The sequence below is a fragment of the Bombus huntii genome, chromosome 14 (genome assembly GCF_024542735.1).
Source record: "Bombus huntii isolate Logan2020A chromosome 14, iyBomHunt1.1, whole genome shotgun sequence".
NCBI classification, from domain to species: Eukaryota; Metazoa; Arthropoda; class Insecta; order Hymenoptera; family Apidae; genus Bombus; species Bombus huntii.
Window position 1 is genome coordinate 4,427,338 of NC_066251.1, and position 27,725 is coordinate 4,455,062.

Genomic DNA, 27,725 nt, shown 5'->3' on the forward strand with positions numbered 1-27,725 from the left:
TTCACCTGTCTGAGTGACCAGGGCCTTGTCGATTGTCAGGACACTGCGATAAGTCGACGGGTAATCGTCTTTGATTCCATAGCCGATTCTCTAGTCTTTTTGGTAATTAAAATTAAACGTTTCGAAGGTAGAATTACCTGTATCGTCATAGAAATGTTCTACAGTCGCTGTCGATCATTTTAGTACACGCAGATTGCAGGATATTTCGTCAGAAGGCGACCTATCATCGAACGCGAGAAACGCATTGTTCAATTCAAAATTCTCTTTTTTCTAAAATGGTTCTCACTCGGTCAATAAAAGGTACAGTGGATTAAATCGACTTCTCAGGTGCTCGTACAACATCGACAAGTTCTGTCGGTAGTTTTCCTGGAGAGTGTCCGAGCGATTGAAAAATCTCGCACCTCTCAGACGCAGAATCCGACCTGTTAATAACCCAGACGGATCATAAGTCAGCCGGGTGTCTACCTGCGGCGCGACATTTCACGCGGCCTGTTCTCGGGCAGGTACAATGCAGGAGGCGGTTGCCCACACAGGGCCCCAGCTTACACATCCGCCGAGCGATGTAAACTCGCTCGGTCAGTATAAAGTCCTCCGGTACTGTTCGCGATGGCGACAAGGCCAACGCTCGTATTTCAATTCGCCGTGAGTCGAATTCGAGTCACGGCTCCCTATCTATGGCGCTCGATAACGGAATTCTTTCGCCATTATCGCTCAATCTGTCCGCTTCGATGTGACACGCCGAAAGAGAGACAGAGAGAAAGAGGTTCCGGTCCCGGTGTTCCGGTATCGGAATCGATAACCTCCGCAATCGTTGGAAATTTCGTGAATTACTGGCCCATTGTTTAAATCTCCTATTGGGAACTTTTGGAACGTTCGTATAAGTTGTTACAGCGAATGAGTTTCGAGATAACATAAATCAAGTTAGATACTTGTTACCGGTGAAAGAAATGCAATGTTCCTTTGAGACATGTATATCTATCTAGAAGTATTAATCACGTGTACCAGGATATTGGAAGCCGAGCCGATGGTTAGACAAAAGTAAATCTATTTCTATTTTGGAAATTCAAAACCATGCAGGCTAGTCATTTGGTAATTTACTATCCTTTAAAAAAAGAAAAAAAAAGAAAGAAAAGGGATTAAGAAATAAGCGAATATAATACAAATAAGCGAATAAAAGAAATTTCAAACAAATTGCGTCTTGGAAAAATTTATATTCGATTTTCCATCGTAACATGTTGACGAAGTTTCAAAATGTTTTATATAACCCACATTGTTAAAGGGTTTCTATAACTATACGAACACTTATTGACTAAACCTACGCGTAATCGAGTGAATGTTACTCCATATGAATAAATAAACTCTGCGCGAACTATGTACATTTTTAAGATGCGCAAACACATGCGGTGACAATGGAGCGGAAGAAAGTGGAGCACGTGTGTACCAACGGGCCACAATTCATTTCTCAAAGCGATGCAAAGCGGATGCTACTTAGCATGCCCGTCCCACGGAAGCGGTTCATTGATCATCGAACAACCTCCGTGCTTCTATTTAAGCCGAGCTGCTTTCGTTGGCAAAAGTTACCCTGCGCCATCGTAATCGGCACATGCGCCAATTGGCAGCTGCCATTTTCGTAATGAATCGGCAACCCGAGATGTCCTTCGCTGATTTATCGGCTGATTAGCATAGGACGCTGGGTTCGCGTGGGGTTCCATCGGGTACACGCATCCACGCGTATACGTATCCTTTGAATTCGACGCCTCGATTTGATAACGGAAGTGTACCATTTCGAAAAATGTCTGATTCTTCGTGAGAAAATTGTTGCAAAGAGAATGCTTATTTCTCCGGTGATGAATTTCTTCGTAACAAACGTTGACACTTCAATTGCGTTGATTTGATACTTTCTCACGAGGATGTAACGTGACACGTTGACAACGATCAGAAAAATTTGGAGATGAGGAATTAGCAACGGTTTATAGTTAATGTCCAGAGTTGCGTAATATTCCATTTGCTATTTCGCTGTCACAAATGTACCTTATCAAAGTCTGTCTCGAATTCGAAAAATTGAAGTATTTATAACGCTGTGATAAACTATTGCCAAGTCCTTAAATGAAAGCTCTGTCAAAATTGAAGGAACATTCGTCTTACGACTCGAAAAGCTTCCTATCGTTTGAATAATTTAAGACCGATCCGAAAGCGAGATTCGTGATATTCCGATTTTATCTGAAGAAATTATTCTATTATTCGCCACTTTATTCGTGCACGATTCTCTCGTCTCACTTTTCGTAGGATTGAAACAAATGTTCCTGTCTTTCGGTCTTCCATTACATCGACTCGTTTCGAGTAAAATTCACTTATCGCGGATAAACGTACGTCCGGCATGATTCGATTAACGCGGAACCGTGGCTCGCAGCGACGACGTCAGACATCGGCGATCGATTTATCTCGCGAGGTGCGAACGCCGCAGCCGTGTTCCCGTTAAGCAACAATTTATCAACCGACCACGGCGTTAATGTATTCGTAAAAAGGCGCGCAGCTGCTGCCGATGGCAGCGTGTCGCACAATGAAGCAACATCGCGCAGGGGTAGATTCGTGCGAGACGATTTTTCTCGTGCTATATAACAAAAAGGCAAAACCTAGAAAACGTAGGATGAGAGACAGACAAGGACAGAGGCGAGAACGAAAAAAAGGGAAAAAGGAAAAAGAAAGAAAGGAGACAAAAGGTGAAGCGCAACGAGATGGGGTGGCGCGGGGTTTTCAATCGACAATCAATGAAGCGCGTTCGCGGGATTAAAGGTCCAATGAAGAGAGATAGATCTAGATTCGCGGTACTGGCTGAGCCAATCGGATCTGGTTCAAGGAACCCCGGGGACCGCGGCTGTATTTGCAATGCAAAGCAGGCGACCGTGCGTCGTAGCTACCGACGAACGAGGACCCCGCACACGCCATACGTCCTCTTCCTTCGAAAGGCCTGCTTCTCTTTGTCGCTCCACGACACATGGCTACGTTCGATTATTTAGATATGCAGATGATCCCGCGGAAAGACCGACCGGTACACGGAATATACTGGGATCCCCGACATCGACAGAGACGGAGAAAAGTGGGAAATTGCTGTCCTCTTCAATTTTAAATCGTTATATATATATATATATATATGTGTGTGTGTTTCTGTGTGTTTGTATATAGATATATTTGTTGGAGAAATGTTTCTTTAAATTGTCTATATATATTCGAAAATGTAGGTTGCGAAATCGTGAGATCAACGAAACCATTGAGAGAATTTTGTAGGATTTTGATCCAGTATACGGATGCAGGCGATGGGAAATAGAAAAATTTCTTTCCTTTCGAATAATACATTTTCTGAATAGTTTCTTAGAATGATAGATTTCTTGGATCTCTTACAGATGCTTGAGAAATATAATTGCGATGCTGTGAGGTGGACGAAGTGATCGATACGTTTGGGCTAGGTGAATCTGGTAAACAGATTTATCCAGCTCGCAATAAAATTGTTCTCGCGAACCAGCCTCGACATCGTCGAATTTTTCCCTAATCTCTGATGATCACAGATATTCATTATGTATATGATATATCGAGTATATTTCTTAGCAATCTTCACAGTATTTTCATATCTGAGTTCAATTTACGAAATGAGAGAGAAAATGTCTGTGTGTAACTAACGCGAACCGAATAAGAAGGGGTTGCTACCCCCTCTTCACGAGGACAACCCACTTCCAACGGAGGGATCCCATTGTTGGCCAGGAATTTGCATGTCGTCGCACTTTCCGACGCGTGTTCATGGAAGGGCTTGTTCCTGGCGAGGAGTACGGGCGTAAAGTTATCCCCACCAGGCGAAGGGATGCTCATTTTTCGGGCATATGCGCGCGTACTTTGGTCTCGATCGTCGTATCACCGGGGTTCCATCGGCGGGTGTCATCGACACCGACCTCTACCCTACGTGGTCGACTTCAGGAGCGATTTTCTTGGTGATTTATCGTCCTTGGCTCTGTAGCTCGTTTACATATCGTTTCGAGCCGCTCCTTCTCCCTCCCGGTGACACGCGTGTCAGCCAGCGATTTGCAGTTTCGCAACGTTGTCCCCTTTCCTCGCGGACAGTCGATCCTTCATTGCAGTTTAGCGTCCAGAAAATTATAAGCTTACTTCCATAGTTAATATACTTTGGGTGTTTACTTCAAGTTATTTTTGGCGGTATTTAATAATTTTTTTGGCTTTGAAAATGTTCTAAATTGTATTGGTTCGGCCGAAATCATTGGCTAACTCGTTCGTTTTAGTTTATTATATTTGTTTCGACGTATGAAAAATAGGAGATTCTCTTAGACCTAAGTTTGGCAATATAGAAACAGTTTTTGAATGAAAATGATCTATTACCTATTGTTACAAAATTGTAAATAATAAAGATTTCTTCCTGATTCGAGGTAAAACAGAGACGGTTATCAATTGTTAGATGAAGAATTTTCAATTAACAGCCGGAAGATTTGCTCGAGTGTATAATAGGAATAAGGCTAACGTCATAGTCGGCGCTCTTTACCCGCGTTGACAATTAAAACGCATTTATTGCCGGCAATTTGCTAATCATCGGGTAAAGTAAATGCTGGGCAATATCGTGGACGAGATACCGCTATAATTACATAAACGAGAAAGAGAGGCGAGGCAGCGCGCACACGGCTTTATCATCTTCTTTTTTCACTTTTGTTCGTTCTTCAAGCTCGGCCGATATTCTTCTCGTTTTTTCCTTCCCTTTCCGCCGGATTCGTCTTCACCCAGCGTGTCGACTGTCTCGATTATCGATCGACCACCTTGACGACGGCTTGGGAATTAATTGGGACGACCTCGTTAGCGGCGGATATCGACGACCATCGAGAAAGAGATCCCGAGGGTTTTCGTTTGCACCCGTAAAAAAATCTTGCTCTTTTATTTGGCCAGGTAGGGAGCCGCGCCAGCGCTCAGCGCAGCTGCTCGAATCGACTTTATTGAAAAAACCATGGCCGGATATTTTTTTCCTTCGTCGTTAAGAACGTTGGAATATTTCCTGTCCGATTACCAGAAAGTGTGACTTTTAGAAGTCGAATCGATTAGATGAATAATCTAGATAAAGAAGGTTCGAAAATTATCCTTGAACGCCGCAGACTGCATTAATTCTGACTCATATTTATTTCCAGATTATTACGCTATTATCTTCTTATTATTATTCTATTATTCGAAATTTCTAATTTATCCCCTTTCGGAATTCCTCAGTTAGATTCTACAAAGAACTTGTACTCTTTATATGCAACAGGATTTACATAAAATTGGCTATCTTTTTATTTCGTTACGTAAAAATGTAGAACAAAATGTTGTACAAATTTTAATGCAACGATGTTTCTCGGAGATGGTGTTAAAAATGTTCTATCTCTATGATAGAAGTGCATCTAACGTTTGAGACGATATATTTATGATTCATCGGCGTAATGATGCAGCTTCTACCAAACGACAAAACTCGAGCGAATCGTATCTTGTCAAAAAGAGGCTGAATAATCTTCGTCTGAATAAAATTCAGGGAAATCGATCGAGTCGTGAGGCAAGAAGAACTGAGATATCAAAAGCCCGGTCGGACTGCATCGCCTGTATAATTACGATTCGCTGATTCGTGTTAGCGAATCGTATCCTCGGGTGGCGGGCGCGCGCGCGCGCGCTTGCACTGGCAAAAACGTGGCGCGTTGAAACGAAGGAAGAAAGGGAACGGGTGGCCGGGAGAATAGAGTTGTAAAGCGAACGACGAGAGCTGCCAGTTTTTCCGAACGTGTTTCCTCCGTGGACTCGTGCAGCAGCTCGTGTAGATCGCTCCGATGCACGCACACCAACGGATGCACGTTCCTCCGTACGACACGGTAGACGTTGGTGGTTTTATCGCGCTATAAAACAATCGTAGGGTGTCTCGTAATGATCGCGGAAACTTTTATAGACAGGGCGAAGGCCTTCGGAGGCCTGTGCGTTTTGTAAATCTAAGTACCCACGGTGATTTTAATGAAACGTCCGCTTTAAACGAATAAACGACAATAAGAAGCGTTCGAAGTAACAGATTTAAATCTCGGAAGCGCAATCAGTAGGAGCGTACCGGATACTCGGAACGTTCAAATTAAACCTACCCTTTCGATGATTACGCTGCACCTCCACTCGACGAATCGCAATTTATCACTGTGAAAACCTGGAAGATCGATACCGTGGCTTCCGTCGCTCGCAGCAGCTGAAGAACGCTTTCTAAATCATCTTCGTACTCCGGCCAATAATTTATAAAAGTCTATCAAGTTTTTCCCGATGTCTATCTGCTCTTTGTGGCTGAAACGGCCTCGTGGGAATAAAGTCGGATAAAGAGGGGGAATAGAGTCGTAGAGCTGCCAGTTTTTCCTCGGGTCGTGCTTCTAGCGGCTGATCCTCGCGTGGACACAGCCTATCTTTTCTTCATCTTCCACCGTTCTCTCTCTCTCTCTCTCTCTCTCTCTCACTCTCTCTTTCTCTCTTCCTTTCTTTCTGGCATGCTTCTCTCCACGAGACGCGTACGTGTGCGTGTCCACGAAGGGAGGAGACACGCGTGCACACGGCCGACTTGGAAGCGCGAACGCGAGGGGGACACGCGCTAACCTGGAACGTCCTGTGCATACGAGATCGTCGAACGTTTTCACGAACACGTCCTCGCCTTCTGTACACGTAATAACCGCGAGATATCGAGAAAGATCTTGTCATCGCACCTTCCCGAACGCTTGTCCGTGTGTCAGCCGATGAAGATGATTTGTCAATCTCCTGACCCTTCGCGAAAATGACGATGTGATTAAATGGGATACGCGGCGCTATTTTTGCGTTGTAAAACCAGATTTTTTTTATGGATTCAGTAGAGGTGCTGTCTTAAGAAATGTCTGTTTCGTTAGCGAGTTCTGGACGATGAAAATGGACTATCCAATTTCGTTTAAAGTATGTACACAATAAACGTGAATGTATGTGCACGAATTGATTTACCGCATTCAGTGATTACAATATCATTTGTAAACTGCGGATCTCCATGCATTCATAGGAAATTTGAAAGCGCAGAATTGCATAGATCGCACATAATATGAAAGGATATATGAAATAACCAAATTGTATGCTGTCTACAATACCCGATCGTAAAACAATTTTCTATCGAGATTCTACTGTTTTAATTACAAAACTTCGCGATCTAATCATTTGTCTTCCCATCGATATCGTCAAGATTTTCTTACAATTAGCGTTACGTTCTGGACGAGAACGTTTGTTTATCGAGTGAAGTAGGTACTACGTATCGGTGTCAGTCGTCTGGCTTCAAGAGCGACAATAACGAGATGTTACCCTAATTTTGTTAGTCTGGAAAATGTTCTAGTTGAGGACTTCTCGGTTTCCTACGCGGTGGGAAAGTTACTTGGGAGAAATTGTTCCGCCTATTTGGGTCTTTGGCAAACATAGGCGACAGCAGCTTCGAAGGGTTGCACCAAAGTACTCGATCAACATTGCGTAATTCCTTAAGCAAATTAGCTTCTCGCCACTTAGAAACCGCTTCTCAGTTTCACAAGTTCAGCTGTGAAGTCAGTTTTCTACAATAATCCAAGGTGAGCACATGTACGATAGTACAGGTTAGAGAATAAAAAGATTCAAGAACTCCTCGGAAAAAGTATGTTTATTAGGTTTAACATGACGAAAGTAATTCACAGATTCAATTTTCGCTTTTTTTAAAAACCCTACCGTGAACGTGGAATTACAGACCTTTTTGGAAAGTTAAATAATTAATAATTCTCTTATATACGTACGCGATGCATAGACTAATTTAGCAATTATCTAACAATATCATTTGTCTTTCCATCAATACTTTATAAGTTTTTTTAAGAATTCTTAGGAATTATTAAGAAAATTAAATTTTAATTTTTACTTTAAAAGTCTTTTAATATAAGCATAAAATATTGAAGATTTACTAACAGATCAACAAAAAAAGTAACAACTAAGAATCGTCTGATTTCATCTTTCCAGTCTCGCACTACGCATCAAATTCATCGATCAATCTACATTTGTCAATTACAACCTTTTTTGTCCTCCCGATATTCACCAATATTTTACAAAGTCGATCAATACAACTTTCTCTACGCAAAATCTACCGGAACATATATTTACTCGATTATTTTTACTTGAATAGCAATACCGCGTGCTACAAATTATATAATTCGTGTATTTCTTTCAAATTGTAGGAAGAAAGCCGAAAGAAAGCCGAATTAAACCGAAGACGGTCGTCGGAAATAATATTAGAAATTCGTCGTTAAACGACGCAGCGAATAACCTTCGGGATAGGTCGTCGATTTTCGCGACGTTACGTTTCAGTTTGCGATCGGTTATCGTGCGTGACGGGTCGCGTTATTAAATTCGTTCGCGTATATTCTAATTTTCGGTGTTGCTTTTAGGAATTTTTTCGATCCGATTCTATTGTGCATCCTCGTCGACCAGCGCAGAAACGGTGACCATCCAGGCGATGCAATCACGGACACCATATCAGTATGGTAAGTGAGATTTTTTGATATATTATACGGTGGAGAACACCACCCTCCTGGTGTCCAATATGGCGGCGTGTTATTGCACGAAGGCGTCGACATTGTATCGTTGCGAAATTCGATGTTTACTATCGCGCGTTTTAACGATTACAAATACGAATTTGTGAGATATGTTTCCGTGGTCTTAGAATTCAATATTTTTTCAGGAGATTTGTTGATAAGGATAGAGGTTTATTTTTAAAGGATGCGATTAGATATTAACTTACGTGATAAGTATAATGTGGACCACTGCGTGTATTTATGACAACTTTAAAAATACAAACTAGAATACCGATTATAATTCGTAGTAGGCGAAATAAATTTTGTTGGCTCTGTTCGGAAAAATGTGAAATTGCATAAAAACCCGCAGTTTGGTTTCCATATTTTTAGGTATTAAGAATGTCTAATTAACGGTGTAATAAAATGAAGATAAATTCAGAGTGAAAATAATTAGTTTTAAGACTTAGAAAATAATCACGTATTTCTTTGTCATTAAGATGTCGTGTATTTCTGAATTCTTTCGCACAGTAATTCGCCAATAATAGTAACGAATTGACGATAATTATTGTTAAACCTGTTACTCTGTTTCCGAAAAGAATTTATTAATGCTGATTTTTCTATAAGATTAATAATAATGAGATTAACAATAGCGTTAGATACGATACATTTAAAGCGTGAAGTTTATAATACTATACTTGACAGTTTACTATGATTTTTCTTACGCTACGAAAGAGTGAAGTATTTTAAAAATTATTAAATCCCGTAGTTATCGTGAAATATATCAAGCGCGTTTTCACATCGTGTACAATGAAATTCGCGGTGCGCATAATAGAACGTTTAATACCACACTGTGTACGAGCAAATAAAAATGATTTTAATGAGCTGATAATATTCCAGAACGAAATCAGTAGCCGAACAGCTACCATCTTGATAGAACAGAACGGTATCGCGTGGGTGGTTCCGGCGCTGCGTTCTCGAGTTATCGCGATTTAATCGAACGCGAATTACACTGGTTATTGAGCGATCTTTAAGAACCTAAGTCTTGGCAGATCTTGTTTGTTATTGCTGTCCTTGGAGGCGGCCTGATAACGTGGTCAATAGTCGATACACCGTCGAGGTTGTAATTTGTGTATTGGTTGGATTCCTAGAAATGGAACCACTTTCCAATTCGTCGAATCCTATACGAAAACTCTCAAATAGCTTGTTTATTATACCAAACCTGTGAACCGAGAACCGCCAGTTTGACACAAATAAATTGTATATTCTTTTAGTCTCTATGTTTTCTGTGGTTCGTTTTCGATTTAATTTTATGGAGATACTACAAAAATTTTATGGGAATCGTAAAGTAGAAAATCGCATATTTCTGTAATTAAGACGAGAAGAAAAATACGAAGAATTTTAATTCTTACTTAATTATTCGATTATTTATAGTTTCCAGTTTGGAAAAAATAAATTGTATGCTTTCTAGTCGCTGTGTATTCTGCGGTTCGTTTTCGACGTAATCTTATGGAGATTTTACAAACATTTTGTGGAAATCGTATAGTAGGAAGCTGGATATTTCTGCAATTAGGACAAGGAGAAAAATATGAAAGGTTTTAGTTATTATTCTATTCTTAAATTATTTATGTACTTTCAATAATTATTACAATAGCTATTTAATTATTTCTGTACAATTAAGTAATCTCGTTTAAATACTCGTACAATCTTTTCAATCTTTAATTTACAATCTTTTCGTAATTCATTTCAGTGAAAAATCATTTCATTTATTGAAACAAGATAAAGATTCGTTAACATTAGAATTAATGTAAATTCCAACGAGGGAATTCGTGAAACAATTTGAAACAGAATTTTCCTCTAAAAAAATAAGTATTCGTAAATCATGAAAACATTTTATTTCGTATCATTAGACCAATTTTCATCTATACTGGTAACAATTTCTCAAAGTCAACGCCCTTCTAAGCCCTCAAAATTCAATGTCAAGTACATGAATCGTTTCGTACACGAAGGCCTCGGAACCAGTCGCTTCTGGAACTCAAATAAACTCGCATACATCGCAATAAACGTTCATCCACATGTTGGTACGTCCGTGGCACACGCAGGTGGGTGCGTGCCAGTGTGTTCTGCGTTCCATTGTCGCCGATGTGTTGAGCATGAAAGAGGCGTGTTGATTCGCGTGCTCGTATCGTCATTCCAACCCAGTGTATCCCAATTCCTTCCAACCAACTCCTCTATCTACATCTAAAAAATGCTGAAAATCCCGAGACCTCGTTCCCTACATCCTTAAACGTGTCCTTAGAATATAGTTATTAAAGCACTGTGATCGTTAGAGATCTCCTTTGGACAGATCATCTATGTAACTCGTATTTCTTGGACAATCAACCCCGTTAAAAGGTTTTATCTGGTAGAAAGTTATAAAAGTGTTATAGTAACTGGTAGCGATACAGATCCATCCAGGTAGTATCGATAGTCTCCAAATCAGAAATAAATTCTACGAGTGTTTTCGAATAACAATTAGATAGAATATTCGGTACGCGTCCAATAATTTTCCTGAGAAGGTAAATACGTGTGTACGTACGTGTATACGCATTAGTGTACATCCAATGAGGTCAAAAGTTTAGGATCATTATGCGTTTTATTGAATCTAAGGATTTAAAAGAAATGTCAGCTTTAGAATTTTGTTTCGTTAGGAAGAGTTCAGACAAGCATCTGTATGTGAATTTTCCTATTTTTTAATAAATTCATACTTTACAGGATTCTAAGAAATATGTGAAAGTAAAAATTCCCGATTTTAGAATGACATATAAAATGATTTTTAGTTTAGAATAGAAGGTTTGGAAAATAGATAGAAGGAAATTGGTCGTTTCATATGCGTGTAACACAATCTGATAATGATAAAATTAGGGAATGCAGTATCGTACAGTTAGAGAAGCGATTGCAATTTTTGACCCATATATATAGCGTATATTCTGTAGGAAATTCTTCTTAGAATTTATTGCTTCATATGAAGTCTTCACTTGTTTAAGATGTTTAGAATTCTTTGCAAATATTCTTCTCTCGGTAATTAATCCAATAAAGTGGAAATTCATGGCCGGTTAGTGACGACTAATACTACTGCGCATCTGGACTCCAACGTATTCCTGTAAATTACTCGTATTGTTCTCTGAGTATGACAAAATAACGCCACAAGCTGTGGTTAGTTAACAAAGCGCTATTGTATCTTCTTACTCTTTAGAAATTCAAAGCCACAGTAATATTACCAAAACAGGAACAAACATCGTTTTCTGCCTTATTCAACTGCTTCAATAACCAAGCAAATTAGATGCCAATCCACGGCCAGTTAATAAAACACCGATGTACCTGTTAGCTGTTTACGAATTCACGGTAATGTTAGGCATAGTAATGTTGTCAAAACGAAAGCGTTGACACGCGTGAAAAGCCGGCTGTCTACACCCAATCAATCTCGATGCACGTTGCAATCGCTGCATCGGGCTCAGGCAATCGCATTGTCGTCCCTGAGACTGGGTCTATTCCCCGTTGGCCTACTCGGTATTCAATTTCAACCGGCTGCAATTTGTCCGTCGCGAAATCGTCGTCCGGCGACCGAATGCAACTTGGGTTGCGTTCACCGAAAAAGGTCACGGTTTTTCGCAAACTGTCTCGCCTCGGTCGCTGCGTTTTCCCTCCTACCAATCGATTTCCACAAAAGAAACACGACAGGGCACGCGCTGGCTGATAGAGTATGATACCTGCATTCCATCGGTTGCAACATGTGTGTCATACGAGACGTGCTTTGATTTTCTATCGTTTCGATCGGATCGCCGTGACTTATTTACGGCTCGCGGAGCCCGCGCCCTCGGACAAGCCGTAAAACGGAATTAATGAGCCGAGTTTAAGCTGATTTTCAACAGTCCCCGGCGCTACCAGCGTTTTTCTCTCGCATCGGCTGGATTCCAGTTTCAGTTCCGTTTTGCTTCCACTTAGCTCATATCGAAAATCCTCCCCAAATATGTTTTTGTTTTTTAATCGATGTTTAACGACTCCCATTTGAGATAAACGAAGCTTTTACGAGCGTTTTTCATGATTTATCTATATGCTTGGTAGTTGGTGACACGGTAAAGCAGGATAATTTGGCTGGGTGAAACTTCAGCATATTTTGAAATTGAACTTTGAACTTTGTATAGAATAATCATCGTGCGTTATGAAATATTGTTAACCTTTAATGTAATAATATCGCGCGCCGTAGGTTTAACGAGGAAAGACATCAGAAACGAAAAAATGACTGAATCCTGTAATAGGATCGAATAAAAATTTCAGACCTAAATTGAGAGAGAATACTGTACAAAAGTTGGGTTGAAAAGGTATTTTGACTTACTCGCTACGATCGAACAGCGCTACAATAGGATCGAACAAAAATTTTAAAATTAAAGTGGAAAGAAGTATTGTAAAAATATCGATCTGAAGACACGTATCGATTTACGACATAAAGACAAACTGCATTTTCAAGAATAAAAATAATACAGCGTCCGAATACGTTGAAATAAAAGAAAAATCTTGTATCGTCTAAATGTAACTCGAAATTCTTGCGATATGTAAAAACATTTCGGAATCGAAATAGAAACAGAGCGTAGACATAATCGAGGCAATTTCTCTCAATTTTACACAATTTGTCGTTAGCCAGCTAGAAGCTGTCCGGTCGAAAGAAACGATATCGATGGTAATTCCTTTCTATTGAGGTAGAGAAACAAACGGCCAGAACTGGTGTGTTCCAATCCGATGTTATTCGCGTTGCTGGGCGCTGGGGGGACGTCGAATTTGTCGCCTCTAAGCTTGGCGATCGCGCGAGCAAGATAAATCGTTGCGAAACGAGCCTGTTGTTAAATAGTTTAGCGTCGTTGTTGGCACAATAACGGATGGCCGCGCATTTCGCAAGAGTGACTCGCCGCTGTCGTAAATTTTGTTTTGAAAAATAATTGCTTGCCGCGAATCCGCGACAGGGTGGCACACCGTCGTAGATCAACTCTTTCGGTCAACTATTCCGATTAAATATTTATGAGAGTGTCTCGTTGTGCTTCTTGAATTCCAGCAAATATTGCATTTCCTCGGCCGATCGAAGTACCCTCTGGTATTCGTTGAATTAACAATAAGTATTACGCCTAAGCAGGCCAACACGCGAGCGATTTTTCAACTCGAATAAAGAAACCGAGTCGTTATAAGTAGACTGTGGGTTTTTATGCATTTCTACGTTCTTATAAGCATAAAGAACGCGAAGGAATGGAATCTAAATAGAAAGTTTCATTTACTAAACATTAGATTAAACGCTGTATACATTTATATATATATATCTATATTACATTATATATATATTTGCATATCGTACGCATTGCGTGTATTTTTGCAGCTTCGAAATTTCCATAAATATATAAAAATGCCCAGTCTACTTCTAACGAAAAGAAGGAGAAACGTTGATGAAATTTTTTATCAACGACTTTACATTTTTCTCCATGAAAGAATAAAATATACATTAGGTTATCGAGTAAGATTGATTATAGGAGAATAGTTGGCAGCGTATGCACGTTGAACATTATAAGATTTGTGCTCGACATTGGGAGCAACGTTTCACTTTTCTAACTAGAAACGTAGAATACTGCAGCAACCGGATAGCTGATAATAATTTCCAATAACGTGTCCAGGATAATACGAACACTACTATTCCCGTTTAACTACGAACCACGTATTTTCTACCTATATAACGAGTTTTTATTGTCTCGTTCTTGCTCGCGTTATTCAGGCATAATGGTGGCGCACGATTGCGACACCGCTTTCATGAACGACAAAAGAAATTTATGATCGTACATTTTAAACGACGCGAGGGGTTCGTTTTGCATACGTCACGGTCACGGTGAGTACACTTTTCCAAACGCTTTCGTTGTTGGAGATACTATTTCATTTTTTCAATGTCAGTCGTTTCATCCTAAAATATCGTTGTTTCGAGGAGGAAAGATGTAGGAACGTCGTTTCGTCCCGCTAATTCCCATTAATTCGTTAGATTACGCGTCGTACATTACGAGAATCCCATGGTGGACATTGTGACAGTGGAACACACGCGCGTGAAGACGTGGCCCGTGCCGTGGAAGCTACTCCGATAATCTTAAATATCACTAATTCACTAAATCACCGTTTACCGGAGCTAATCTGATGCACGACCAGCGTGGTGGCATCAATTTCATTAACCCTGCACCATCACGAAAAAATCGAGAGTCGTAAATTAAAAAGCAGACCCGAGAAGTGTCCACCAGTAGCGTCCCGACCCTTAAGACTCGAACACGCGTGCTCGAATAATGCCCCGTTCACGCTTCATCATATTCGATCAGTGGATCACTGAATTGACTGCGATTCCAACAAATTCCTGTTTCCATTTATATAATCACGTGACTCGCTATAATTAATTGCGTTTGAATGAATTGTGAGAAATCCAACAGAGTAATCTTCAGTGGATATCGTTTCCGAATTAACTGCATTAATCGTGCATCTAAGGACTGTAAGTTACGTACATACCAAACGAATGCTTTATTTTAACGCCACTTCGTAACTGTTAAGACAAACAGTATTTCAATATCTTGATTATTCGACGTTTTTGAAGTTACGAAAAGGGTGAAGATATAACAATAAAAAAACAATTTTGGTAACACACAATTAATGGACAACATACTGAATTTTTAAATTATTCTTCTATGAATATATTCTGTGGAATATGTGACACGTCGTGTACTTCATCCGCAATCTTCAAATGCTTTCGCGGCACATAAACAGTACCATGAGAGAACGAAGAAGAAAAGATATCTAAAGAAGCGGTCGAGTTTTAGAAATTTTTACGAATATATTTGATAATGTAAAGTACGAAAGAGGCTTAAGGAACGTTCGTATCGGAGTTATACTTACGCGTACACGGTGTGTACCTGGCCGAGGCGGGTGGGGGAGGGTTGGGACCTCACAGGCACGATTAACACGTGTCACGCGTCACACACATACGCGCGTTCATCTATCTTTTCACACTTGCACGCGCGTGCACGCGCACATAAGCGACCGGCCACGTAGGTACGCGCACGCAGCAGTCCATATATCTACCTAACCCGCCACCAGTCACCATGTAGGACAATAAAGGACAGAGGTGGTACGTAACATTTCCATACATTCCTGGGCAGCAACGGGCCGGCCATTTAAGAATTTCTCGCCGTACTGGAACCGAAGTGAGGTCCCGTGCATTTCAATTGGCCGACACGCGCCAATTCTCGCCACGAAAATTCACCGCGAGGAAAGAAAACGCGCCACTATATCGTCGCCATACATTTCCGCCCCCTGTTTTCCTGGGCCTCCTTTTCGTTCGCTGGACGACCCAGAAAACGAAATTCCCGGACGAAGTTTCCTAACGTAATCCTGTCAGATCTTGCAAAGTTGCAGAGATCTTTCAACTTTTATTCGTGAAACACTCGAAAACACAAGGATATCTGAAACCTTCGGGCTTTTAATTGTTTCAGTCAATTTTTTGGAAGATTCAGCGTAAGATACTTAGGAGGATTATCAGATACGAGTCTGCGGACTTTCGATAGTCTCTGTACGCTTTCTGGCATTTGAAGATCGGAGATGGAAGATTCGGTGTTTTTGATTTTTACATGCGAAATATCGAACGCGTATTTAACTCAAAATTCGTAAAAAACGAAGTCTCCGTACTTTCTCTCCGCCATAATTCTCCTAACCCATCTTGCAGCGTTAGGATTGAAAGATCTAGAGTTGTCGGTTTTAAGATCAAAATATCGACCGTATAATTACGAGAAATTCTTGAAACATTCGAAAGAATTGGAATAAGTCGAAAGTCTGCAGACGTTGGATCGTCGCAGCCCACCTTCTGTCATCAAGGATTAAGATCACCGATCGGAAGACAGTATTTTCCATTTTACGTCTGGAGTAATAAACACGTAATTACAGAAATTAGCATCAACTACCGACAGATGACTTATTGTTAGACACATGATTAATCCATCGTATCGACAGAAAGCGTCGTTTAAGAGCATCGGAAACACGCGAAGCTGTCGTTGCTGGTTTCCAGAAGGAACAGACATTCCTCTCTCGTAAGCGTTCGTTGCACTTGTCCGATTAATCAGCATAATACTAATTACGACAGGCCTGGCAGCTGCGTTCGTTTCAGCGTCAGCTGGAAATCAGCTTTGAATAAGTCGGTCGGGATGAAAACAATCAAGCGGCACGGTTTCGCGCGAAAATATCGACGCCCGTGTTTCCACGAGCTGGCAGCCGGCGATCTATATGCGAGTAGAGTTCCGCGGGCATGCTTCCATTCACGAAGAAATCATGCGCGGCTGCGGAAATGAGCGACGGTCGTCTATATTTAACCTGTCGACTGACGACAGGAAGAAGCCTCAACAACGTGCTCGTCACATCGCCACCGAACCGAACCACACGTTTTAAGGTTCTCCGCCGCCTTTTTCTCTCTTGGAAATTTCTCCGCGTTTGTCATACGAACCGGAGCTTGCATTTTGCCTCGTTACGCGTCCGCCTCGGCGAGTACCGTTTTATTTTCGGACGATACGGTATTTCTGTTCATCAACTTGGGACACAAAACTCGACCAACTTTCTTACCAAACTCTCGCATTCTCTATCGAGCGAGAAATAGGTGGAAATTTTAAGTTCACAGGCGTGGAGATTTAATTGCGGGTCGTGACTCTCGAAGGAGGAAAATTTTTGGCATTTGTGGATTTCAATGTAGCTACGTCGTATAACGTATACGTTAGATCAAAGTAAATTGCCATATTTTATTATAAATTTGTTTTTACACGAAGCTAAGGGAAATTGCGAAGTATATGTAGCAATCAGCAAAACATTTTTAGTCGTAGACTCCTAACGTTTATTTAGTTTCATGCGGCCACATCGCGTGTATTACTTGCATCAAATAATTATAAATTGCCACGTTTTATCCCTCGAGCGTGGTGGAACTGGATCGTTTATGCGCACGTCTGGTTGTTTTATAATTGTAGGCTTTGAAAAAAATCGAGGGAAACTCTGAGACACTTAATGAAGTCTCTGCCATGTTATATAATTAGTTCCCAAACCAAATATGTAAAGTGTTATTTAGGAAAAATAAAAATTCGTTGCGAAAGAACTTGCCCAGGATGCCTGCGGAAGATTAAAGAGTAGAAAGATTATGCAAGATCTCGAGGTACTTATTGAAGTGTTTGCTACGTTGTACAGTTAATTTCGAGCCGAACGTTAAGAAAATTCGCGTTAAAAAAATTCACCCAAATAAATAAATTCTACCAAGCTGTCTGAAAAAACGTAACGGATTAAAAAGATTTTTTCACGAGGAGAGTAGCAAGTTATTCGGCTATTATAAAAGCGGATAGTACCTGAAAAAAGATCGTGAAACACTGGTGCAGCGTGTGTATAAGGACGAGACATTTAGGAGATTTCTAGCACAAAGTTCATCGCAAACTTGTAATATAGAAAGAAAGGAGAAAAAAAAACGAATGCAGACGAGAATGGTCCAGATCGTAGGAGATGAATTGCCAGCATTGTCTTCTTATCTGACCCCGGGTGTACAGCTTGAGCCGGTTTCTTTCGTCGGGAAAAAAAGCGAGGGGCATTAGCGATCGGGTTTTAACGAAGCTTTCACCCGCGAGAATGGACAAAGGAGAAACGATACAATGGGACGATTAGAGATACTTTGTACGCGCTTTCGACACACTCCGTTTCGTTCCAGCGCTAGCTGGCTCGTCCGTACCATTACCGTGGTCGTGTGGCTGCTCGCGACACGTTTTCACGCGACTGCGTGACCGCCAGGAAATACGTATATATACGTCGGGGCCCGCGCATTCAGTCACGCGCAAAACGAGGAAGAAATGTCGACGGAGCCGTAAGCACTTTCGAAAATTTCCCCGTGCCGCCTAATAAAGACGTTCGTTTCTTGGTTCGTTGCTCTGTTTGACTCGTGTCTATCGTGCCAACGTTCCTGTTTAGCATCATTTTCACACTTCTCCGCCAGATGTGTACAGATCCATTTTGCGTTTTTCCTCTCCTCCTCGCTCGAGAATTTGCCTCTCTGTTCTCCGAGTTTCGGTGATTATGCCTATTAATGCTCTTCTTTTTTTTTTTTTTTTTTCATTCTTCGAGGAAGATTATGTGCCTGCTTTCATTTGTAACACGTTACTACGTCTTAAAATTCGGAATAGGCTTTTTCGATCTTGTGCCGATGGACGTTTGGTTGTACGTTTTACAATCGTCGAATGTATTCTATTTTATAGCGATGCATAGCGCGAAGAGCTAATAGAAAAGAATTTTTATTCCAAAGTTGGAATAGAATTCTTCGTCCATCTTTTTAAATTGTTACTTCTTTATTTTTGTTAACTAATATTTTGGTACTAATTGCATACGATCGATCGAGATAAGAGTAATTAGATGAGAAATAATTTGAAATATCTTTTATGTGGTGGTGTAAATGTTTTTTTTTTTTTTTTGATAGACTTTTTACAATTAATTCTCATTGAGAATTACAAGTAAATTATTTTGGCGTGGTACTGTAACTTGGATTATAAGAGTTTATAGTATATTTGGTTCTAGTTGAATCTAATGCTTAAATCTGAAGGGTATTGTCTTTTTAGTCTGCGGATCTGATCCGTCGTGTCAAGTAATTGGTTAACTAATGTGTTTTGGTGATTGTTGACTCTTGTATTATATCTGTTACTGAATTTGCGGTGTAAATGTAACACGAAAAATGAGAAACGGGAAATTATATTCACACGCGCCAGAATCCACGCAGCATCCACTCTTGGAGGATTAATTTTTACAGATGGAAAAGGTGAAATAAGATTCGATCGGTCTTGGAAACCGGTACCAAGAGTACATTCTTAATACAGATATTATTAATATATTAATATAATCAGCTGGAATCGAGTTGTCCTTTCCGGTTGCGAATCGTGAGAAACCAGCCTTGAATCTTTCCCTTTATTAATCCCATTTCCGTGGAATCGTCTGAAAATTGGCATGGAAGAAAAAGGAAACAGATGGGCGCGGAGAATTTCACATGAGAAGAGTCGATGAAGATCCACGATTTCTAAGAATTCTGCATTCGACGGATCTTTTGACGAAGTAAGCTCTTATTAACACCTCGCCTCGTATTGTTCCCTCGGCAAACGTAATTTGCTCGGCTTTCTGAACGTGCAACGAGCTAATTAGCCTCCGGTTGCTTATAATCTACGCCGTGGAATTAAAAGAATTCCTCGAGCCTCTTTGATCTGGCTATTTGCTGGAGGAATTAGCATCGCTTCAGATGCTTCTGTAATTACGATATAGATCGCGACAGAAATATCAACAGTTTAAAACGCGATAAACCACACAATTTTCCACCGTTAAATTAGCCTCCTGCAAGCCAAACTCCTACAATTATCCTTTTTTTCCACTTTTATCCGAGTACATGGTTACTATTATGTTTCTCGGAAGACAAATGACTTATTCATCGCAGTGAGGCGATATAGGCAATTGCAAATATTAAATTCTAAATTAAACGATAAATATGTTTGTAACGTAATGACATTTTTCTATACATTTCCCCCTCTTACATTTATCAAGTTGAACAGTGTACAGAGAAGCGAGTTGAATTATAGAGTAGCACTATGTTTCTTCACAACTGATGTTTCATCACGTTTCTGTCGTGTTCATCAAATTTCCGCTTGATATTTCGCCTCGATACAACTCTCGTATCTTCTTAACTTCGAACTGAAACTTCTCCACGTCGTGTAAATACAAATTTCTTCCTATTTTCAAGGATTCGCATCTCCACGCGTCGAATATGTTTGAAATCGAATTAGAAGCTCGAAATTCTTTTCCTGAATAATTTCGCCATTAATTTATAACGCGACGGAGATTTAATTACCTGAGATATATATATGTCTATACGAGGTTCCAACAGAATTATCTGCGCGTACGCATCGAAGTTTATAGGGCACGGAGAGAACCAGCCTAATACTCGTATTAGGTGTATTAGGTTCTTGACCGTTCTCCTCGGCTCGAGGTAGCCCCGGGCTGGCGAAACCAGAGCTCCGACAAGCTCTCAACCCCGCGGACCCCCCTTCACGTCCCTCACAGGGCCCCGTGGCACACGCATTCGCAACACGCGTCCGTATCTCGATTCGATTCGAGGCGCACGCACTTCCAGCGCGCGTTTACACGTCCGAATCGAAGGAATGCACGCGCGTTTTACGCACTTCCTCCACGCGGACACGCGCTTCTACCGCCTCGAAAAAATATGCCTGTGACCCTCTTGACGAGAATTCTGCGAACCTACGACTCTCAGAATTACCCGCCGGATTTAGAGAAATCGTCAGGGAAAAATGTTCGCAGGAATATGCTATTTAAGTAGAGATGTATAAACGAATCGGACTGTTCCACGTACAGCCACGTTTCGCTAACTACAACGATCGATTCGTTTTAACGTATGCACTACGAAACTAAAATTATTTTACGCGAATGTAGCGTTATCGAGATATTTCGTTATCGTAACAATGGTCGGGTCGTAGCTGGATTTTTTGACCGATAGAAATGGGAGCCTTTCAGAAGCCAAACTGTTGGCAAGTAGTTTTTCTTAATTTCATGATTTTATTATATACGTCGGTGTATGATTGATATTCAGTTATTAAGAAACGAATGACTGACTTGAACAAGTTCATTTATTACAGCAAGACGACATAAATGATAGTAAATTGCAAGATATATTTAAGAAAATATTTGCAACATCATCGGTTTCCTATACTTTTCAATTTATGGACTTGTCAGAGTGTAGCTTCCGAACGGTTCTAGCGTACCTGCAGGTTTCGCTCCTTACGTCAGCTTTTCTAAGGAGTTTTCCTTGAATCTTTAATTTACGATTCATTCTTTCACGACGATGGCGTTGACACATCGTAGACCGGAGCTCTGTTACACGCTAGTTTATTAACTTTGCACGTTAATTTATCAAATACGAGGTGTGTCGCCTATCTATGATATCCTCCTTCGTTCCAATATTTTCAATCGCGATCATTGAAAACGGTTCTACCTCGCTGAACGTCTCCCATGAATTCAACTCACAGCGAACCCACGATATCGCGTTGAAATTCGATCGAGCGCTTCGAGCCTCTCGTCGTGTCACCGTAGTATCTTCCTCTCATTCCTATTCTTACAATAATCAAAAGCTTTTTGAAAACTCGGAAAGCTTGCAAACTACTCTGAAGAAAGAAACAAAACGTCGAGTCATCCACATTGCAAAGCGAGAAGAGCGGATTGAAAAGAATAGCCGGGGGCCTCGAAGTCGATCCGCGAGGATGCATTCCCGCGGACCGAAGAACAACCGGGTGATTCTGGTTCTCAGTGTGTTGGTCTCTCCTTGTTGGCTCGCATGCATGGCCGAGTGATGAAATTATTTCTTCACCGCGTACCTGGCCGTGTCTTATATACATACCGCGGCGATTTTACTGCTCTCGGTCGGCAGGCTGAGACACACGCTCGGGATTAGGGCCTCGAAAGCGTGGAGAAGCGAGAAATGCTGGAAACTGGATATCCAGTTTGTCCAGGGCACAGCAATACCCGTGGAGATATTGCTGTCGAGCCGGGTTTGCTCCACTTTGCATCCGCTGCGAGTGGCACGCTTAGATAAATCGTCGGATAAAACGGCAGATAATACGGAATCGATCGTTTTACCGAGGCCGATACCCGTGGCCCGGTGCGCTCGCTTGAATTATTTTACGAGCAACCACCGATCTATCGTGCCAGATACAGGCTTTCCTCTCGGAGATGTTTAGCGATCTCTCGAACGCGGAAGAACCGATGATTTATATTTATACCAACGTTCCGAGTCGTGCTTGATTAGACCGTAGCTTTTCTGCTTCGCTTTAATCAAATTGCTTGGTACCAACGATAATAACGAAGACCAGACATGAAGAATACAACGAGTCATAATTTCTAACAAGACTTTTATACGAAAGAACATTGTACGAGTTTTTCTACGTAGAAATTCGATATATCGTAAGAAGTAATTCCACGTCTAAGCGATCTTTTCGTTTGATCTTCAGCGGATTATTTGTTTCTCTTGTCCTTGTGGATATTTCAAAGGATGTTAGGCATATGAATTATGCTAATTGATATTTCGTACGTATCGGATTATTCTTCTTGTCAAACATTCCATTCTGAAGTGCTCGTTTTTAGCCATCGAATGACTTAAAAGTTAGGAAACCGACGGAGATGGTCATCGTATCTTTGCCGTGTGGTCTTCGACGAAAGCTGTGAACATTTATAAGCACGCTTCTTCAATGTGTCGATACGAGAATGTAAATGGTTCTTGACAAGAAATCTGTGCATGCAACGTACACGTTATCGCTCGAAAGTATCCAGATAATTGCTATCGCAGAGATGAGATTAAATTGCGTTCATAAACGGTGTCATAACAGGCCCAGTCCGTGTTTAATTTCGAATTCGTATTCTTTTGAAGCACAAGAAACAGAACCTAAACGTCAAATATTTTGACGAATACTTTACTTTTCTTCGATTTCGCATATAAACGTTCCATAAACGCACCAACATACGCAATCTCCCTATAAGTGTGCAACTTATACAAAATCCGAAAAATCTGTTAATCAGAGAGCACCATCGTCGAGCGATTCGATGACGATCGTTTGACAGTCGGGCGGAAGGAATGCGAAGCCAGCGATCTCCTATTGCTCTTGATAGGAAAGCTGTCGTGGCGATCGTGGCGTACGATCGGTCAGGCACACGACCCGATATCTGCCAAGTATCCGCAGACTCTTGGCCAGTCACGATATCCTCGAAATTCGCGGTAGTCGTCATAAATCTACGAATGTAAGCGGTCCCATCGGGCACGATCTGCGACCGATCTAACAAGTTGCGCGAATAACGGATCCATTAAGGCCGATACCGAAACTCTGGAGCCGATATTCTCTGTGGCGTTGAAACCGCGACAATGACTTACTCTACTCGTGGCCACGGAACACAAGCAATTAAGATCGAACGAACGTTTGCTCGTCAACGCGTTAATAACTCTCTGCGTGTGCGATTAATGACGCTGAACGGGATCGTGATTCGGCCCCGGGACAAAATCCTTCCAACGCTTCTTTTTTTTTTTTCCTTATTCATTCGCAGACATCGTATTAGCGGCTCTGTCGATTTGTAGACGAAAGACGTATTCCGAGGCTCCTCATTCTTTACGGATAAAGTAGATTGTATCTGCGTTAGATTGATTGTCTCTGAGTTAGATTAGTACCACTTAATTAAAGGGTAAAGGTTTTTTTTGCGGTTTCAGATGCTTCGTAACCGTGAGAAATTAGTAATCGTTAGGATCATAGAGCGATCGTGATCCGGCTCGTTTTCGTGTAGGAATCGACGGTTAACTAACGATATGAAATTTTTCAAGAGGAAGGTTGGAGATAGTTTCGTTTAAAAAAAAATTAGCAATCGTTAAGAACGTAGAGCAGTGTGGAACTTGTTTGAGAATAGCAGTTGGCGGATAGGCTAATGATCTGAGACTTTTTAACGAGATTTCAAAAGTTTCGTAGTGAACGTACTTCAAGAAAAATGATTAACTCTTAGGATAATAAAGCGAACAAGTTTGTTTTAACGCGTTCACTGCGTGTAACACGGTACGCGTGTACGTACAAACCGACACGTCTTTACGTTATCTCTAGCTACCTATGATAACTAGTTTGATCGTGCGCTGTAAGTGAAAAATCAGGAAATTATGAGAACAGAAAGTCACCACATATAATTTACATTATGTCAAACATAAATACCTATTCATGCCATAATTCGTGTATAAATTTCTATCGTATAAAACGAAATATTGTTTGAAAATTACTCGGCACATCTTAAAACATCTTAAAACAGAACTCTGTTAAGGATCGAAGATTATTCGAAGCGGACGGACGAAAGCAATCGCGACGAATGACAAAATCGCGAAAAGGTCTATCGCGATCGATTTATCGTGACAAGTCGATGAGTGGATCGTTTTTGGAAGAGCATATTCCAGTTTCGTAGAACCGTAGACGACACGGAGCTCGCGTGGCGGATCTAGATTTCACGTCTGAACAGCTAGATGGACAAACCTGATCCGCAATAACCGCCGGCAGAGACGTAAATTCTGTTCCACGAGGTTTCTAGATTATCGAAATACCAGTACTAGGTGGAATCAGGTTCCGTGCTCCAGATTACCGGGGCGAACAGAGCGAAGCTATCGGTCGCCATGACCATTTCAGGATTATTAATCTTGGTCAGCGTTGCCTCTGTTCGCGCGCCGCGAGATAAAGTCGAGCGCGACCGTGCCGGAAAAATAAATCTACCGGGCCCCGTCGAGAGTTCCGTGCAAGCTTCGAGGTCGACGTGCGTGCTCTCCGTTCGACTTCGATTACCACGAATTTCCCTCCTCGCTTGCACCTATCCTTAGCTAATCCTCTTTCTCTATGCAATCCTATCGAATTATTCTCTATTTGCATATATTAAATTCTATCAAACTAGAGATTAGTTCTCTAATTGTTCAAAAATAGAAGAGAAGATAGCGGAGAATTATTTCTATTTCCCAGAAACTCTGTCGAATTATTCTCTGTTGGATTCGCACTTATGCCAGTTCCATAGCTAGTTCTCATAGCCAGTCCCCTTTTTCTGTCGCGATTTTTATTTCCCAAATTCTGCTCATTCGAAGCTTGAGCATAGGATCGCGGCGAATTATTCGCAGCTTATCGAATTCCATGCAACTGTTCTCCATTTCTTGACCTAAGGAATATTGAAAAGGATGCCTGACCAATGTCGGAGAAATTGCAAGCTGGCCCGGAATGGGATCGAGCTGGCGTCAAGGTTCGCAAGTTCAAGAACGCCAGAGCAATGTATAGTTTTTAGCACGAACGTTAGCTAAAGGTACAAAAGCCTACACTGTTCTAGAGCGAGCTAATTATTCAAACTACCTATACAAGTGCAAAGTTGGAATATACATGGAAGAAAAAGAGCGAAATGTCGAGGAGAGCGAGGCAAGATTCCAGGATGGTTCCATTTAAAAAGAGAAAAGGGTGTCTAGGGCGAAGGAAGGCGAAAGCGATATGGAAGAAGAAGAAGATTTTCGTGGCCCTTTGTGCGCACGACCAGCCACGTTTTATGCACAAAAGAGGCTGGCCAAAGGGTGGAAGGAGGCTGAGGAGCGGCGGTTCGTTATGCCCGGTTCGCGAGGACAATTAATTATCTCCTGATTCCTTCTAAGAAACCAGTCCAAGTACAGTCGACCAGGCACACCGACGTGCTACGTCGAGCAAACGCACACGCACGCACCCACACGATCGTGTGGCAGCGAGCTGTTTTATAGACACATATGATGGAACACTCTCAGGCCGATCGTGTTTCAAACCACAGAGAGACTTAACTGAGAAACGACACACGTTGCTGCCCGGAGACCGGACCTCTCCGCCTCTCTCGTTCCCTCCAATCTTCTTCTTCTTTTGCGGTCCTGCCCGATTTTCATTGTCTATCACGAAAGAATTTCGCTCGAGCTGGATGGACCAGACCTCGCCTCTTCCTTTTGCACGCAGATAGAATTCCTTCGTCAATGATATTAGGGAGTTTTATACGTTCTTATACAGGTGACTTCGTTCGGTTTTTCTTGTTGGAGAATCGGAGATTGGCGACAGCGAAGGCGAAGTGCGTTTCGTTCTTCCTGGAATTTTGCGGATTAAAGGGTAGACGATTGTAACTGATTATCCATACTAATTAGCTACAGTTGCATAAAATTACTTCGTCTACGATGATAGAGAAATTTCGACGTTCCTGCGTAGATAATTCTGTTCGTCTGTGGGAATTTTAATGCGCCTGTGAGCGAGGATACGAAGAACATTTACAAAATGAATTGTGTAATGTATTTCGTGTAAGTAGGTAATTATCGGTTATAATAAAGGTACTTGAGATACGACCCATCGTAGGCGTTTTACTGCAATCTATGTTTTAGCGAACATGCGAAACGTATTTTACATTCGCCGGTATAAACGAAACATTCAAACGAAAACAAAATGAACAGACGAGACACGATCGAAGAAGACGCACCATGCAAGCGACAGGTTGTACGTTCGTGAATCAGACTCTTCTCGACCAACTTCGCAACACATGCTCCAACGTAAATTCATCGAAGCTCTCTGACTGGCAAACATCTCCGCTGAAAAACCAGCTTCTCCATCAAAATTCCATTGTAGAAGCGCATGGAATGATCCGAGAGAGACCGTCACACTTTCCTCCAAGAGCATCGATCTGTAGCGTTCGGTGGTCGATGCTCGCCATTCGACCGGTTGTGAGCCATTAACCCGTCTAATCGCACCAAGCCCACGGATAAAGACATCCATCATCATTAGAATGGATAATTATCGCGAGCAGTGAACTTTGGTGGCAACCATCAGTGCCACATCCCTTCTCCTCGTCCCATTGGTCGTTTCATTAGCGTTGGCCAAAGGAAACTAACGGCTCGCATTCCCACCGCTATCTGGATTTCCAAATAAATCCGACGAGTACGCTCACGTGGACACGTGTACGTGTACGTGCCGCGCTGATCGGCCAGCTCCCTTGGAGAATCGACGAGGAACTCCATCGAGTTCTCCTTTTCCACCGCGTTTTTCCCTCCCAACCCGTCCCTCGTCCTCTAGCTTCTCCCATTTCGATTTTCTTTATTATTCCGTGGAGCCGTGCGGGCCGTGTGACACGTTCACGGCATCCGGCCGCGTACGTGACGTCATACGAGCTATATTCCACCGGTGAACCGTGCACTCTGCCCATATGGTCGCCACGATTCTTCATTCTTCGTTGAGACTGTGACGAGCCTCGTATCGGTTCACCGATAATCGCTAGATTTAGCAAAGTTTCACGATGCTCGTTAGGACTCGGTACGTTTCGTAAACTCGTTTCGTTAAAGTGCAATTGCATCTGGGGTTGCATGTGATAGTATAACGTCGATCGGTTGGCACTTTGCTCAGTTAAATGGCCATTGCTATCCCCGCCAGTTCTTCAAATTGACTCGTGTAGTGAATGTAGAATTAGGAAGTACAGTAAGAGTTTCGTTTATATGGACAAGCTTAATGG

The 27,725-nt window shown here is 41.6% G+C and overlaps 1 protein-coding gene across 2 annotated transcripts in view; it reads left to right on the forward strand.

The window, feature by feature from the left end:
* Positions 1-7,468: 7,468 nt before the first annotated feature.
* The window catches only part of LOC126873368 (uncharacterized), a 164,609-nt gene continuing 144,352 nt past the window's right edge, over positions 7,469-27,725 (forward strand). For both annotated transcript variants that reach the window (XM_050634158.1, XM_050634161.1), the window contains exons 1-2: positions 7,469-7,610; positions 8,451-8,546. The gene's annotated coding sequence lies outside the window, so the exon portion shown is untranslated. The remainder of the gene's footprint in view (positions 7,611-8,450; positions 8,547-27,725) is intronic.